At 36.0% G+C, this 11,773-nt stretch overlaps 1 long non-coding RNA gene across 1 annotated transcript; it reads left to right on the plus strand.

Annotated features, from left to right (window-relative positions):
- Positions 1 to 334: 334 nt before the first annotated feature.
- Positions 335 to 11,486, plus strand: LOC142864092 (uncharacterized). Its single transcript, XR_012914685.1, has 2 exons — positions 335 to 8,460; positions 11,323 to 11,486. It is a non-coding gene; the product is annotated as an uncharacterized LOC142864092 (long non-coding RNA).
- Positions 11,487 to 11,773: the final 287 nt, after the last annotated feature.

An 11,773-nucleotide genomic window follows, 5' to 3' on the forward strand; every position in this document is an offset into this window, starting at 1 on the left:
CTGATCTCTCAGAATGGTGCCATGCTGCATCTGCTCAGGGATTAGAACCTATGGGACTTCACATCAGCTCCCTCTCTGGAGCAGTGTCTCTGTGTAATCTCTAAGCAGCTCCCTCTGTTAGTCTCAAGGCTTGTTAAGGATTGAGATGCTCTCCCATAGCTAGGATTGTAAAAGTCTATTGTGGACATGTGGAGTCTTGGGGAATGGGTCTCTCATTTACCCTTTCCTCACATCTAGGGGCTTCTCTCAGCCCCCAGCCAATCCCAGTCATGCAAGCTGTTTTGAGAAAGCTCAGCTACTTGGGAGGCTGAGGCAGAAAGATAGTTTGAGTCCAGGAGTTTGAGGTTGCAGTGAGCTATGATGATGCCACTACACTGTAGCCCAGGCAATAGAACAAGACCCAGTTTCAAAAAAAAATGTCAATGAAGAATGCTGTATCTAGCAAATCTATCTTTCAAATATGAAGGACAAATTAAAAATTTACCAAACAAACCAAAGACTACCATACCTGTCTTATAAGAAATACTAAAGGGAATTTTTCAGCCTGAAAGAAAAGGATGCTATTGTGTAACAAGAAATATCTGAAGGTATAAAACTCATTGGTAATAGTATATAGACAAATTCAGATACTCTAATATAATCATTGTTGTGTATAAACCTCTCATCCATTTAGTATGATGACTAAAAGACAAATCAATCAAAAATAATAACTATAACAATTTATAAAAGATAAAAATATAAAATTATATAAATTGAGACAATAAAAATTTAAAAAGTCAGAGTGGGGTATAACCCACTTTCACCAATGGACAAATCATTCAGACCTAAAATCATGAATCATTGGGGTTAAACTACACATTAGACCAGAGAGGCCTAACAGACATTTACAGAACATTTTGCCCAACAACTGCAGAATGAACATTTTTCTCATCAGTACATGGAACATTCTCCAGAAAAGACCATCAGTTAAGGCACAAAACAAGTCTTAAAAAATTGAACAAGATAAAAAATCATATCAAATATCTTTTCTGACTACAATGCAACAAAACTAGATATCAATAAGAGGAACCTTGGAAACTACACAAACACATGGAGATTAAACAACATGCTCCTGAATGATCAGTGGGTTAAGGAAGAAATTAAGAAGGAAGTTAAAAAATTTCTTGAAACAAATTAAAACGGAAATATAACATACCAAAATTTATATGTTATAGCAAAATCAGTAGGGAGAAGGAAGTTTATAGTAATAAACTCCTATATCAAAAATTAAAAATACTTCAAATGAGCAACCTAATCATGCATCACAAGGGGCTAGAAAAGCAAGAACAAACCAAACTTAAATTTAGTAGAAAGAAAAGAACAATGAGCATAAATAAATGAAGTTGAAACTTAAAAAGATACAAAAAGTCAATGAAATGAAAGGTTGCCTTTTTGAAAAGATAAAATCAAGAAAAATTTACCTAGACTAGGAAAAAAGAGACAAGGTTCAAATAAATAAAATCAGAAACAAAAAAGGAGACATAACAACTGATACCACAGAAACACAAAGAATAATTAGAGACTATTATAAACAACTATATGCCAAAAAATTGGAAAACCTAGGTGAAATGAATAAATGCCTGGACATATACAACCTACCAAGATTGAACTATGAAGAAACAGAAAAGCTGAAAAAAAAAAAAATAAGTAATGAGACTGAAGCAGCAATAAAATTCTCCCATCAAAGAAAGGTCCAGACCCTGATGGCTTCACTGCTCAATTCTACCAAACATTTAAAGAAGATACAGTAATAAATCTACTCAAAGTCTTCAAAAAAATTGAAAAAGAAAGAATTCTACCAGACTTATCCTATGAGGCCAGGATTACCTTGATACCACAATCAGATAAGGACACAGTAACAACAAAAACATAGCCCAATATCCATGATGAACATAGATGCAAAAATCATCAACAAAATACTAGCAAACCAAATTCAACAACACATTAAAAAATCATTCACCATGATCAACTGGAATTCAACCCAGGGATTGAAGGATGGCTCAACATATGCAGGTCAACAGCCAAGATATTGAATCAACCTAGGTGTCCACCACTGGATGAATGGATAAACAAAATGTGGCACATACATATAATAGAATATTACTCATCCATAGAAAAGAATGAAATCCTGTCATTTGCGGCAACATGAATGGAGCTGGAGGTCATTATGTTCAGTGAAATAGGCCTAGGACAAAGACAAAATCACATCTTTTCACCCATATGTGGGAGCTAAAATGTGAATCTCATAAATATAGAGTATAGATTTGCTATTATCAGTGGCCAGAAAGAGTAGGGGAGAGAAGAAGATGAAGGGAGATTGATTAATGGGTACAGAAATACAGTTACATAGAAGAAATAAGACCTAGTGTTTGACAGATCAGTAAGATGACTATAGTTAAAATAATCTATTGTATATTTCAAAATAGCTAGAAGAGAAAATAGCTAGATGAGAATATTTTAAAATAGCTAGAAAATAATTGGAATGTTCCCAGCATAAAGAAGAGAAATGTTTAAGGTGATGGATATACCAATTACCCTGATTTGATCACTACATGTTTTATGAATGTATCATAGTATCACATATAACCATGTACATCTGTTATATGTCAATGGGAAAAAAATGCCCAACAAATCCCACTGGCATTTTGTGGCAGAAATAGAAAAATCCAACTTAAATTCATAAGGGATGTCAAATAGCCAAAATAATCTTAAAACAGAAAAACAAAGTTGAAGTGTCCTGATTTCAAATTATATTACAAAGCTGCAGTAATCAAAATAGTGTAACACAGGCATAAAGCAGACATATAAATACAAATAAAAGACATATACACAGAAACAGAGTAGAGCCCAGAAGTAAACCTTCACATATATGGTCAAATAATATTTGACAAAGTGTCAAGACCTTTTAGTTGAAAAAGTCTTTTCAAAAATGGTTCTAGGAAAAGTCAGTCAGTATCCACATGCAAAAGAATAAAGTTGGGCCCTTAACCTACACAATATACAAAAATTAACTCAAAGTGGATCAAAGACCTACACATAAGATCTAAAACTATAAAACTCTTAGAAGGAAACACCACATTGAACTTGGCAATGTTTTCTTGGATATGACACCAAAGGCACATACAACAGAAGAAAAAATAAGACAACTTGAACTCAAGAAAATTAAACCCTTTTGTGCCTTAAAAGACACTAGAAACAGAATGAAAAGAAATCTGTGGAATGTGAGTAATATTTATAAATCATATATATCTGATTAGGGACATATCCAGAATGTACAGAGAAGTCTTGAAAATAATGATAAATAATAACTTAATTCAAAAACTGAGCAAAAAACTTGAATATTTATTTTTGCATATAATATACAAATTATCCACAAGCACACAAAAAGATGCTAAGCATCATTACTCATTAGGGAAATGCAAATCAAAACTATAATGAGATATAACCTCATACTCATTAGAATGGCTACTACCAAAACCAGAAAATAACAAATGTTTATGATGATGTAGAGAAATTTCAACCCTGTGTAGTCAACACTGTAGATGGGGATGGAAAATGGTGAAGTCACTATGAAAAACAATATGGCAGTATATAAGGAAAAATAAAATTAAAAAAAATAATTACCATATACCCAGCGATTCTACTTCTGGGTATATATATGAAAGACTTGAAAACAGTATCTTGAAGAGATATTTTCACACCGATGTTTATAACAGCACTCTTCACAATAGCCAAGGGGTGGAAACAATCTAAGTGTCCATTGATAGATGAATGGATAAATAAAATGTGGTACACAGATACAATGAAAGGCAACTCTGACATGGATAGATCTTGAAGACGTTATTCTAAGTGAAATAAGCAAGTCACAAAGGGACAAATACTGTATGATTCCACTTCTATGAGGTACCTAAAGTAGTCAAATTCATAAAGCCAGACAATAGAATAGTGGTTACCAGGGGCTGAGGGCCAGGTAGAATGGGGAGTTATTATTTAATGGGTAAAGAGTTTCAGTTTGGGAAGATGAAAAACTTCTGTAGATGGATTGTGTTGATGGTTGTATGACAATGTGAATTTCATAGTGTCTCTGAACCTTATACCTAAAAATAGTTAAGATGGTCAGTCGTATTGTATATTTTACCATAATAACAAAATGTATATGGGGTATGGTTAAGAGAATCTTGTTCTCTCCAGGGGAGAAGGGAGGTGTAGATAGGTGCAGAGACGTGCATGTGACTACTTGAAAATTAAGTTTTCTTTAAATAAGAGAGAGAATAAACCAGTTCTGATTATTAGTTATGTGACTTTCTGCAAGTGGGTAAACCTCTCCAAGCCTTAGTTTCCTAAACAATAAAAACACAAAAGGTGGTATTTTTCCTTTATTGTTGCTGTTCTTTTTCTTCACCCCTCAGATGGTTGCGTAGCCTACCAATCAGTGCTTTCAGGGGATGATTAACACTGCTGTTCCCTAAAGCAGAAACCCTCCTATTATACCTGCCTATTCCTGTGCATTCCACAATAGAACGAATGAATGAATAAACAAGTGATTACTGTAGACTGTTGTGTTTCTTTCTATCTCATGCTTTCCCCATCTACCCATCCCATGTGCACACAGGCACAGAAAGACACACACACACAAAGACATGCAAATTTTGTAAATCTGTTCTCCTCCTACTCTAAGAATCGCCAGATTTATTTTATTGACTCTCTTTTATGGCCAATTTTCTTCCTAGCATTTTATATCTTTTTTGGCAGTTCCCTGAAGGAGAAGGAAGTATGCATTTTGTTGCCAGGCAACGAGTATCTCCAGAATGCACATTGCTTTTTTTAGATGGAAAAGGGAGTGTTTAATTTTTGCAACTGAGGTTTGATTTCAGTTCTTGAAAGGTCACTCAAATAATTCAGAGTTATGAAGAGTTTCTCAGTACAACTTGTAAGCCCAGTTTTTCCCTTGGTCCCCGGGGTAAGGACCAGGAACTTTCAGCCAAGTTGTCCCTGTTCAAGGTCTCCTACTCTATTCTAAGGGAGATACTTCTATCTACAAATAGCAACAAGCTCAGCAGGTCTTTACAAAAAGGCAGATTTTACTTAGCCTGAGAGGCAGGAGCAAGTAGACAAAAAGCAGGAGCAAGTAGATAAAAAGAGATGTTTTAGGTATTATAGATATGCATAAGGAAACATTTGTGGCAATAAAATAATCTAAATGATATCTTTTATGGGAAGACAGAGTTTTAGGGTGACTGCAGCAGGGAAGACTATTCCTTCAAGATAATAATGGAGCAAGGAAGTTAGATGTCTACTCCACCTCATTTCATTTAATCATAAATCATAGAACCTCACACACAAATGATCAAAGCACCTTTTTAATTTTCATCTTTTTTACATTTTTCATTTGACTTTATTAAAAACATTGGTAAAAAGTAGGTTTTGAACTTTCTGAGGATGACATATATGTTCACTTCCCTTAGAGTCTATGGTCCAGGGGGGACAATGAATATTTTCAATTTTCTATCTTATTTTTTATTTATTTATTATTTCCCTTCTCTGTATTTCCCTATTTGTTCTATTGCCCAGCCACCCAGAAGATGCCACTGCCACTATTTATATCATTCTTAAATAAACACAATCTCACGTGCCACCTCCTCCAAGATACCCTCCAGTTTTTATTATTATTTTTTCCTTTGTGAGCTACATGTCTGTTTCCTTATGAAAACATTTGGCTCACTATAACTGGTAAAAGAGTTAGTTGGTTAAAAGGTTTGATAGCCCAAGTAGTTTGTAAATAACTTCATAACAAGGTTTGATTCATTTCTGTATGCCCCCAATGTTCAGCATACAAGTGAGTACTCAATTCCTACATAAATGAGCTGTGGTTATAGGCAAGTTTATCAATAGAGGTTTCACAGTATTCTCATAGTCTAGCACAGAGCCTCTTTCTTGGGTGTGAAAGTTCAAAGTCATGATTCAAAAACATATGGCAAGATCTTTGAGAATCTCCTAAAAAAGAAAACATTATATTTAACACAGTTTTCCCCCCTCCTTTTATTTCATTATATTATGGAGGTACAAATATTGTTGGGGTTACATATATTGCCCCTGCCACCCCTCCTCCCCTCTGTGGCAGTGCTTCAAGCATATTTAACACAGTTTTATTGTGTATCTTCTAATCCTTTGAAAATGGGTAGCCTCTGTAGAGTTAAAAAGGCAAATAGCCAATTAATAAAAGTGTTAAATTAACCAGAGTATCTGAAAGTAAAGCCATACTGACCAATAGTTGAAAGGAAAGAAAAATGGTAGATACATTATAATAACACTGACAAACAGTTTCATTTTCTCCTCTGCCCATCAAGTGCTAGGTGCCATAATGCCTTTCTCAGAAACAGTATGTATATATATTAAACTGGAGGCAAAAAAAAAAAAAATCCACTTTTCTAACATAATATAATCACTCTGGTTCTTTAAATAGTAAAGAGCAGCTGCCATCTAGCGACTTGTTGCTTAGCAATGCTGCTGTATACCTTCTCTCCTCTCCAAGCCAGGGAGTCCTTCCCACCCTATGCTGGGATTGAAGCATTGGCATTTTTCTGGAAAACCACTTTTCTAGCCTTCTGTTTTTAAAGCTGTTACCAGATCAAGTAGAGTAACTAATGAATTCTAAGTTTTCAAGTTCAGGCAAATGAAAGGGCAAAGTGAGAGCTCACAGACATACAGGCTTCCATGTGTAAATGAGAAACCACCTAGTAATTATGTACTTGCCCCAGTAACAGGAAGGAGAGTAGCACAGAAGTGAGGGAACTTTTAAAAAAAAAACAAGCAGTGACTCCTGGCATCCTTCAAGATCTGGGGCAAAAGAGAAAGACAAACAAAAACAAAATTTAGGAAGATAGTAACACAATGTCAGCCATTTTTGTTGTTTCTTTTTTCTTTTATTCTTTTTTTTTTTTCCCTGTTTTTGGTTAAAGTAAAATTACTACACATAACTAGTTAGAAGGTAATGGAAAAATTTTGTGTGGGATAATTGACAGAAGTTCTTTCTTGATAACCTTTAAAAGCTTGCTACTTGGTGATCCTAAAGGCTTTCAAATGAAAGCCAGGAACAAGCTAAATGCATCCAATATGTGACAAAACTTAACAAGCGATGGGAAATCAATTACTCTGTGCAATCATGCCTTCTGAGGCATAGTGCAGGTTTGTTTCTAGACCACTACGATAAAGTGAATATCACACTAAAGTCACACACATTTTTTGGTTTTCAAGAGCATATAAAAGTTATATTTACACTATACTGTAGTCTAAGTGTGCAATAGCATTATGTCTAAAAAAATGTGCCTACCTTAATTTAAAAATACTTTATTGCTAAAAAACGCTGGCACAGAAACACGAAGTAAAGCACATGGTGTTGAAAAAATGGCACCAATAGACTTGCTTGACACAGGGATGCCACAACTTTTGATTTGTAAAAACACACAATATGTGTGAAATGCAATAAAGTGAAAAGCACAATAAAATGAGATGTGCCTGTTCTCACAGAGTATTCTAATTAGCTACGAGCCCACAAGAGGATATGAAAACATTAAAACACTGCATAGATTTCAGTGTGCCATAACTTACCCATCCCAACGTTCTCGTTTGTCTTATATTCAGAAGTGAGAAAGATTATTGTTTCCTCTCTCATGTCCTTGTGTGATGAAGCCGCAGAGTGGCACACTAGGGAGGGGTGAGAGGGGTGTGAGGTTGGGTCTCAGCCTGCTGAAGGAACTGGGATAACACACATATTTTCTGGGTCTGGGTTTTCTCTTCAGTCAGACCAACTGATCAAAAGATTTCTTTCTTCGGGCTTAAATTTCTGATTGTGATGTTGGTCTTATCAGCTATGACTTCTGGAAAAGCCACAACCTTTCTGATCCTCTGACTCCACCAGGGGGAAGAGTATCAGAGGAACTGGGCACCATGATTCTAAATTCTTTCCAGTTTTGTATTTCATGTTCCTTCCTTTTTCCTTCACCAAGGAGATAATAGAATGGAAAGGACTCATGTTTGAATAACGAGGCCACGTAAATCACAATGGAGGTTTTGGGAGAAAGAAGGTTAGCGTGTATGACCCAGGACCATCAGATACTGAAAAACTAAGCATGAAATTTATTCAGAAGGAAATTTTTGATCAGCAAAAACAAAACCAAGGCACAGCACCACACATTTCTCTAAATCTTTCTGTCAGATGTTATTTACAAAACAAAGAGAGGCAAATAGAACAATAATACCTCTCATCTAGTGTGCACACATGTATAGAAATCTGAAGAATGGCAAACTGATAATTCCAATGTCATTTCATGGATGTGTGTTTAACACTCAGCTCTCCAATGGGGATTTCCTAAACATGCAGCTGCAACCAACTCAGCACAACACTAGATGTCAGTAGATATGGTAAGAAATGAAGCCTTATCTAGCAATTTGAAAATCAGGGGAATTAATTCCCATCTATAGCACAGTTTATTCCTGCAGATTTGTTGGACCTATTATTCTGCTTCCCAGTAGCAATAAATCTTTTTTTAACTCAAGTGTCATATGACCTTGCAAATCATGTAGACTTGGAAAGGTAATAGATCTTTGAATGATGCCTTATGAAGTCATTCTGATAGTTTCCAGATGATAAGTTTTAAACATATTTTAATACTGAATTATTGAGTCCTGAAGATGCCTGTCTCACGTTTTCTTGCGAATGTTACTAGGCCTTGCTTATCTTTCTTCTTTCAGTATATGCATTTATCCACTTATACATACATAGGTACTTATATAAACATCGAAGTAAGCATATATAAACAAAATAATGGACCTGGCTGCTTGATATAGTGTGTAGAGCACAGGACTAATAGTCGGGAGACTAGCTGGAATTATTCAGTGCTGTTCATATTACATCCTTCATAATTTGGGATCTAGGTTATTATAAATGGTAAATTAAGGATTAAGACCCTTAACTAAAGTCTCATTTAACTCTAACATTTCCTAATTCTATATTCCTTCTAAACACAATTTTAAGCCACCTTAGACAAGACTACAGAGATTAGATCCTAGTACTACAGAGATCAGAAACATTTTATCTCAGTTATATAATTATCTTTTCATCTGATAATCTCCTTGGGAGAGAGGTTGAAACTAAATTGACAAGGGACAGGATCAGATCTTGTTAACTGTTCTAATTTTGTAAATGTCACCCTTGCTTACTGGTGACTAGAACTAAACACAACAATTACACAAAATACTCCCATGTAATACCTGGGAAAATGTCTTTACTTGGTGTCTGTGGCCAGGCTACAAGTGCCATTTACCCAGGAGAACCAGATAATGAGGAAGGATCATATATAAATGTTCTTAAATACCACTTCTACAAAAAAAAGGGTAACAGTTTAAAGTGATAGTGCTTGTTTTAAATCTGGGGACAAACACTTAAGAATAACAAATGCTTTTTCTGGTAACAGTACCTGACTGTTGGCTGTTTGCATTTTTGGCAAGAAAGGAGTGAAGAGCACTGAGATAAACAGCAGCTTAATTCCTTTGTTTAGCCATCAAGAAATAATTACCTTTCAGTTTTCCAGATACCTGCTAGAAAAACTCATCAAAATGTTTAGACTATCCACAGAAACAGACTCAAGGAGAGCCTAGACCCTAGAAATGGATATGGATGGATAGGTCCAAAGAGCATGAAGAAAGCCTCCATGCTCACCCACCGTGTGGACAGAATTCCCAGCATTGTATGAAATCTTTATACATTTATATTGTTGCTGTCTTATTCACAATATAAATACTTCCCAGAAGGGAAGCTGATATCTATCAGTCCCTTAGCATGCATTATTTTATGGTGTCAGTTTCTCTCTAGCATCCAGCAGATTGAAGGCCTTGGAAAATAGAGAGAGGTGCAGAGAGTAAGGGGAAAATTGTGCTATGCACTGTAGACAGAAATCTTGTCTACAGTATTCCTAGTTACTTCAGTCAATCTGGTTTGCAGACCTTCCAAAATCCCCAACTACTTCCCATAGCTGAACACCAGTTTGTCAATATACCTCTTAAGACATGTTTCAAAGAACTAAGTATGTGTCAGTTACATTTCTGAATGGTTGGGATGCCAGGTTGCAGAGTGCAGGCACCAGGTCCTTCAGAGAGGAAAAGGTCCTAAGAGGTGGATTTCACCTTGGACTTATTTCTCCTGTACCAGCCAGGTTTCTTAGCTGTCACCACCAGAATCAACTCTGCTTATTTAAACTAAGAAGTACTTTATCATAAGGGCATGCAAAAATTTTAAAATTGGTAAGAAGCTTTGGTAGCAAGGCATGAATGCAAAGAGACAACATTTAGCAAAGATCATCCCATAGAAAGAACTTGCTCAGGTGTCACTGGACAGTCAGGACCACCACTGCTGGACTGTCTGCAGCGCCCCCTACCCCCAACCAAACTCTCTGCCACCCTAGATCCACTACAGCCACCACAGGAAGACACCCTTGTCCTTTGTGTCCCTCCTCAGGATTCAAAGTCCTTAGCGTAGCATCAGATTACCTAATCCTAGGTCTCATGTCTACATCCCCATTCTTCAAGATGTAATATCTATTTGCCTAGCCTTCAGCTTCCAATATAGAATGTTGGACCTGTGTTCTCATCCTGAAATTCACTCCAGATAGGTCGTGTGTTTGGATGCCAAGAAGCTCAAAACCATTGTCCGATGTTTTAGCCATAACTGAACCAAGGGCTTGGAGGTGAAGATACGTGTAAAATAGGTCGCTCTTTTGTTCTCTTTAATTTTATGACATTAGATACTAACCAGTTCTGTATTATCTCTATCTTCTACAAATGAAAAACATGAATGTTTTACAAAATATTTTTCTCTAAAAACAGAGAGTCTGAGTTACCTGGGGGAGAATTGTTGCACTTTAGTAGGATTTTATCTCTATCCTTATTTATCCCCTAAAGTTCAGGATCAATATTCTAACAGCCTCATCCAAGATTTCTTTTTTATTTTCATTTTGAAGAAACCAATTTTAGCTAAGCCCGCAGATTGCTAAGAGGAAAGGTGAGAAGCCAGAGGCAGCTTGTCATTCTGGGCTTAAAATGGGAAGACACTTGAACCCAATTTCCTTGAATCTGAATGATGAACAAACTGACTAATTTTCTGGGTTGATTGAATCTCAAAGCTGAATACTCCCACTATCTCCCCTGGAATGTAGGCTCCATATGTGCATACTGGGAATTCTGACAGGAGTGAGTGACAACCCTAATCCCCGTCTCTCTTTATTTCAGTGACCTTTTCCGAGAGGCAAACTCAAATGTGCTCAAGTTTGCAACCTTGTACAGCTTGAAGAGAACTGAGGGTAATGTGGGAATTAAGGACATAAAAGGAAAGATGATTTCACCTTAACAGACATGTTCTCTAAATATGGTAGAGTAATAAAATTTGAAATATACCTCATTCTTTTCCTTCTGAGTCCCTTAGAGATTCTCCTCCCCCTCAGCTCCCAGCAATCCTCAAACCATTAAAACTAGAACGTGAGATTGAGGCTTTTAGCCCTGGGAAAGGGAAAGGAAAAATATTTTCTAAGAAGGGGAAGAATGTAATAGATAAAATAGAAACATCTAAATACAGGGTGTCCCAAAAGTCTCCATACAAAGGAAAAATTTTGTAAAATTTTATAATGAATATTTTGTAAATAAAGATACATTTAGCTACAATTTCTCATTTTCCCTATGTATA

This window comes from Microcebus murinus, chromosome 24 (assembly GCF_040939455.1).
Source record: "Microcebus murinus isolate Inina chromosome 24, M.murinus_Inina_mat1.0, whole genome shotgun sequence".
Taxonomy (NCBI): Eukaryota; Metazoa; Chordata; class Mammalia; order Primates; family Cheirogaleidae; genus Microcebus; species Microcebus murinus.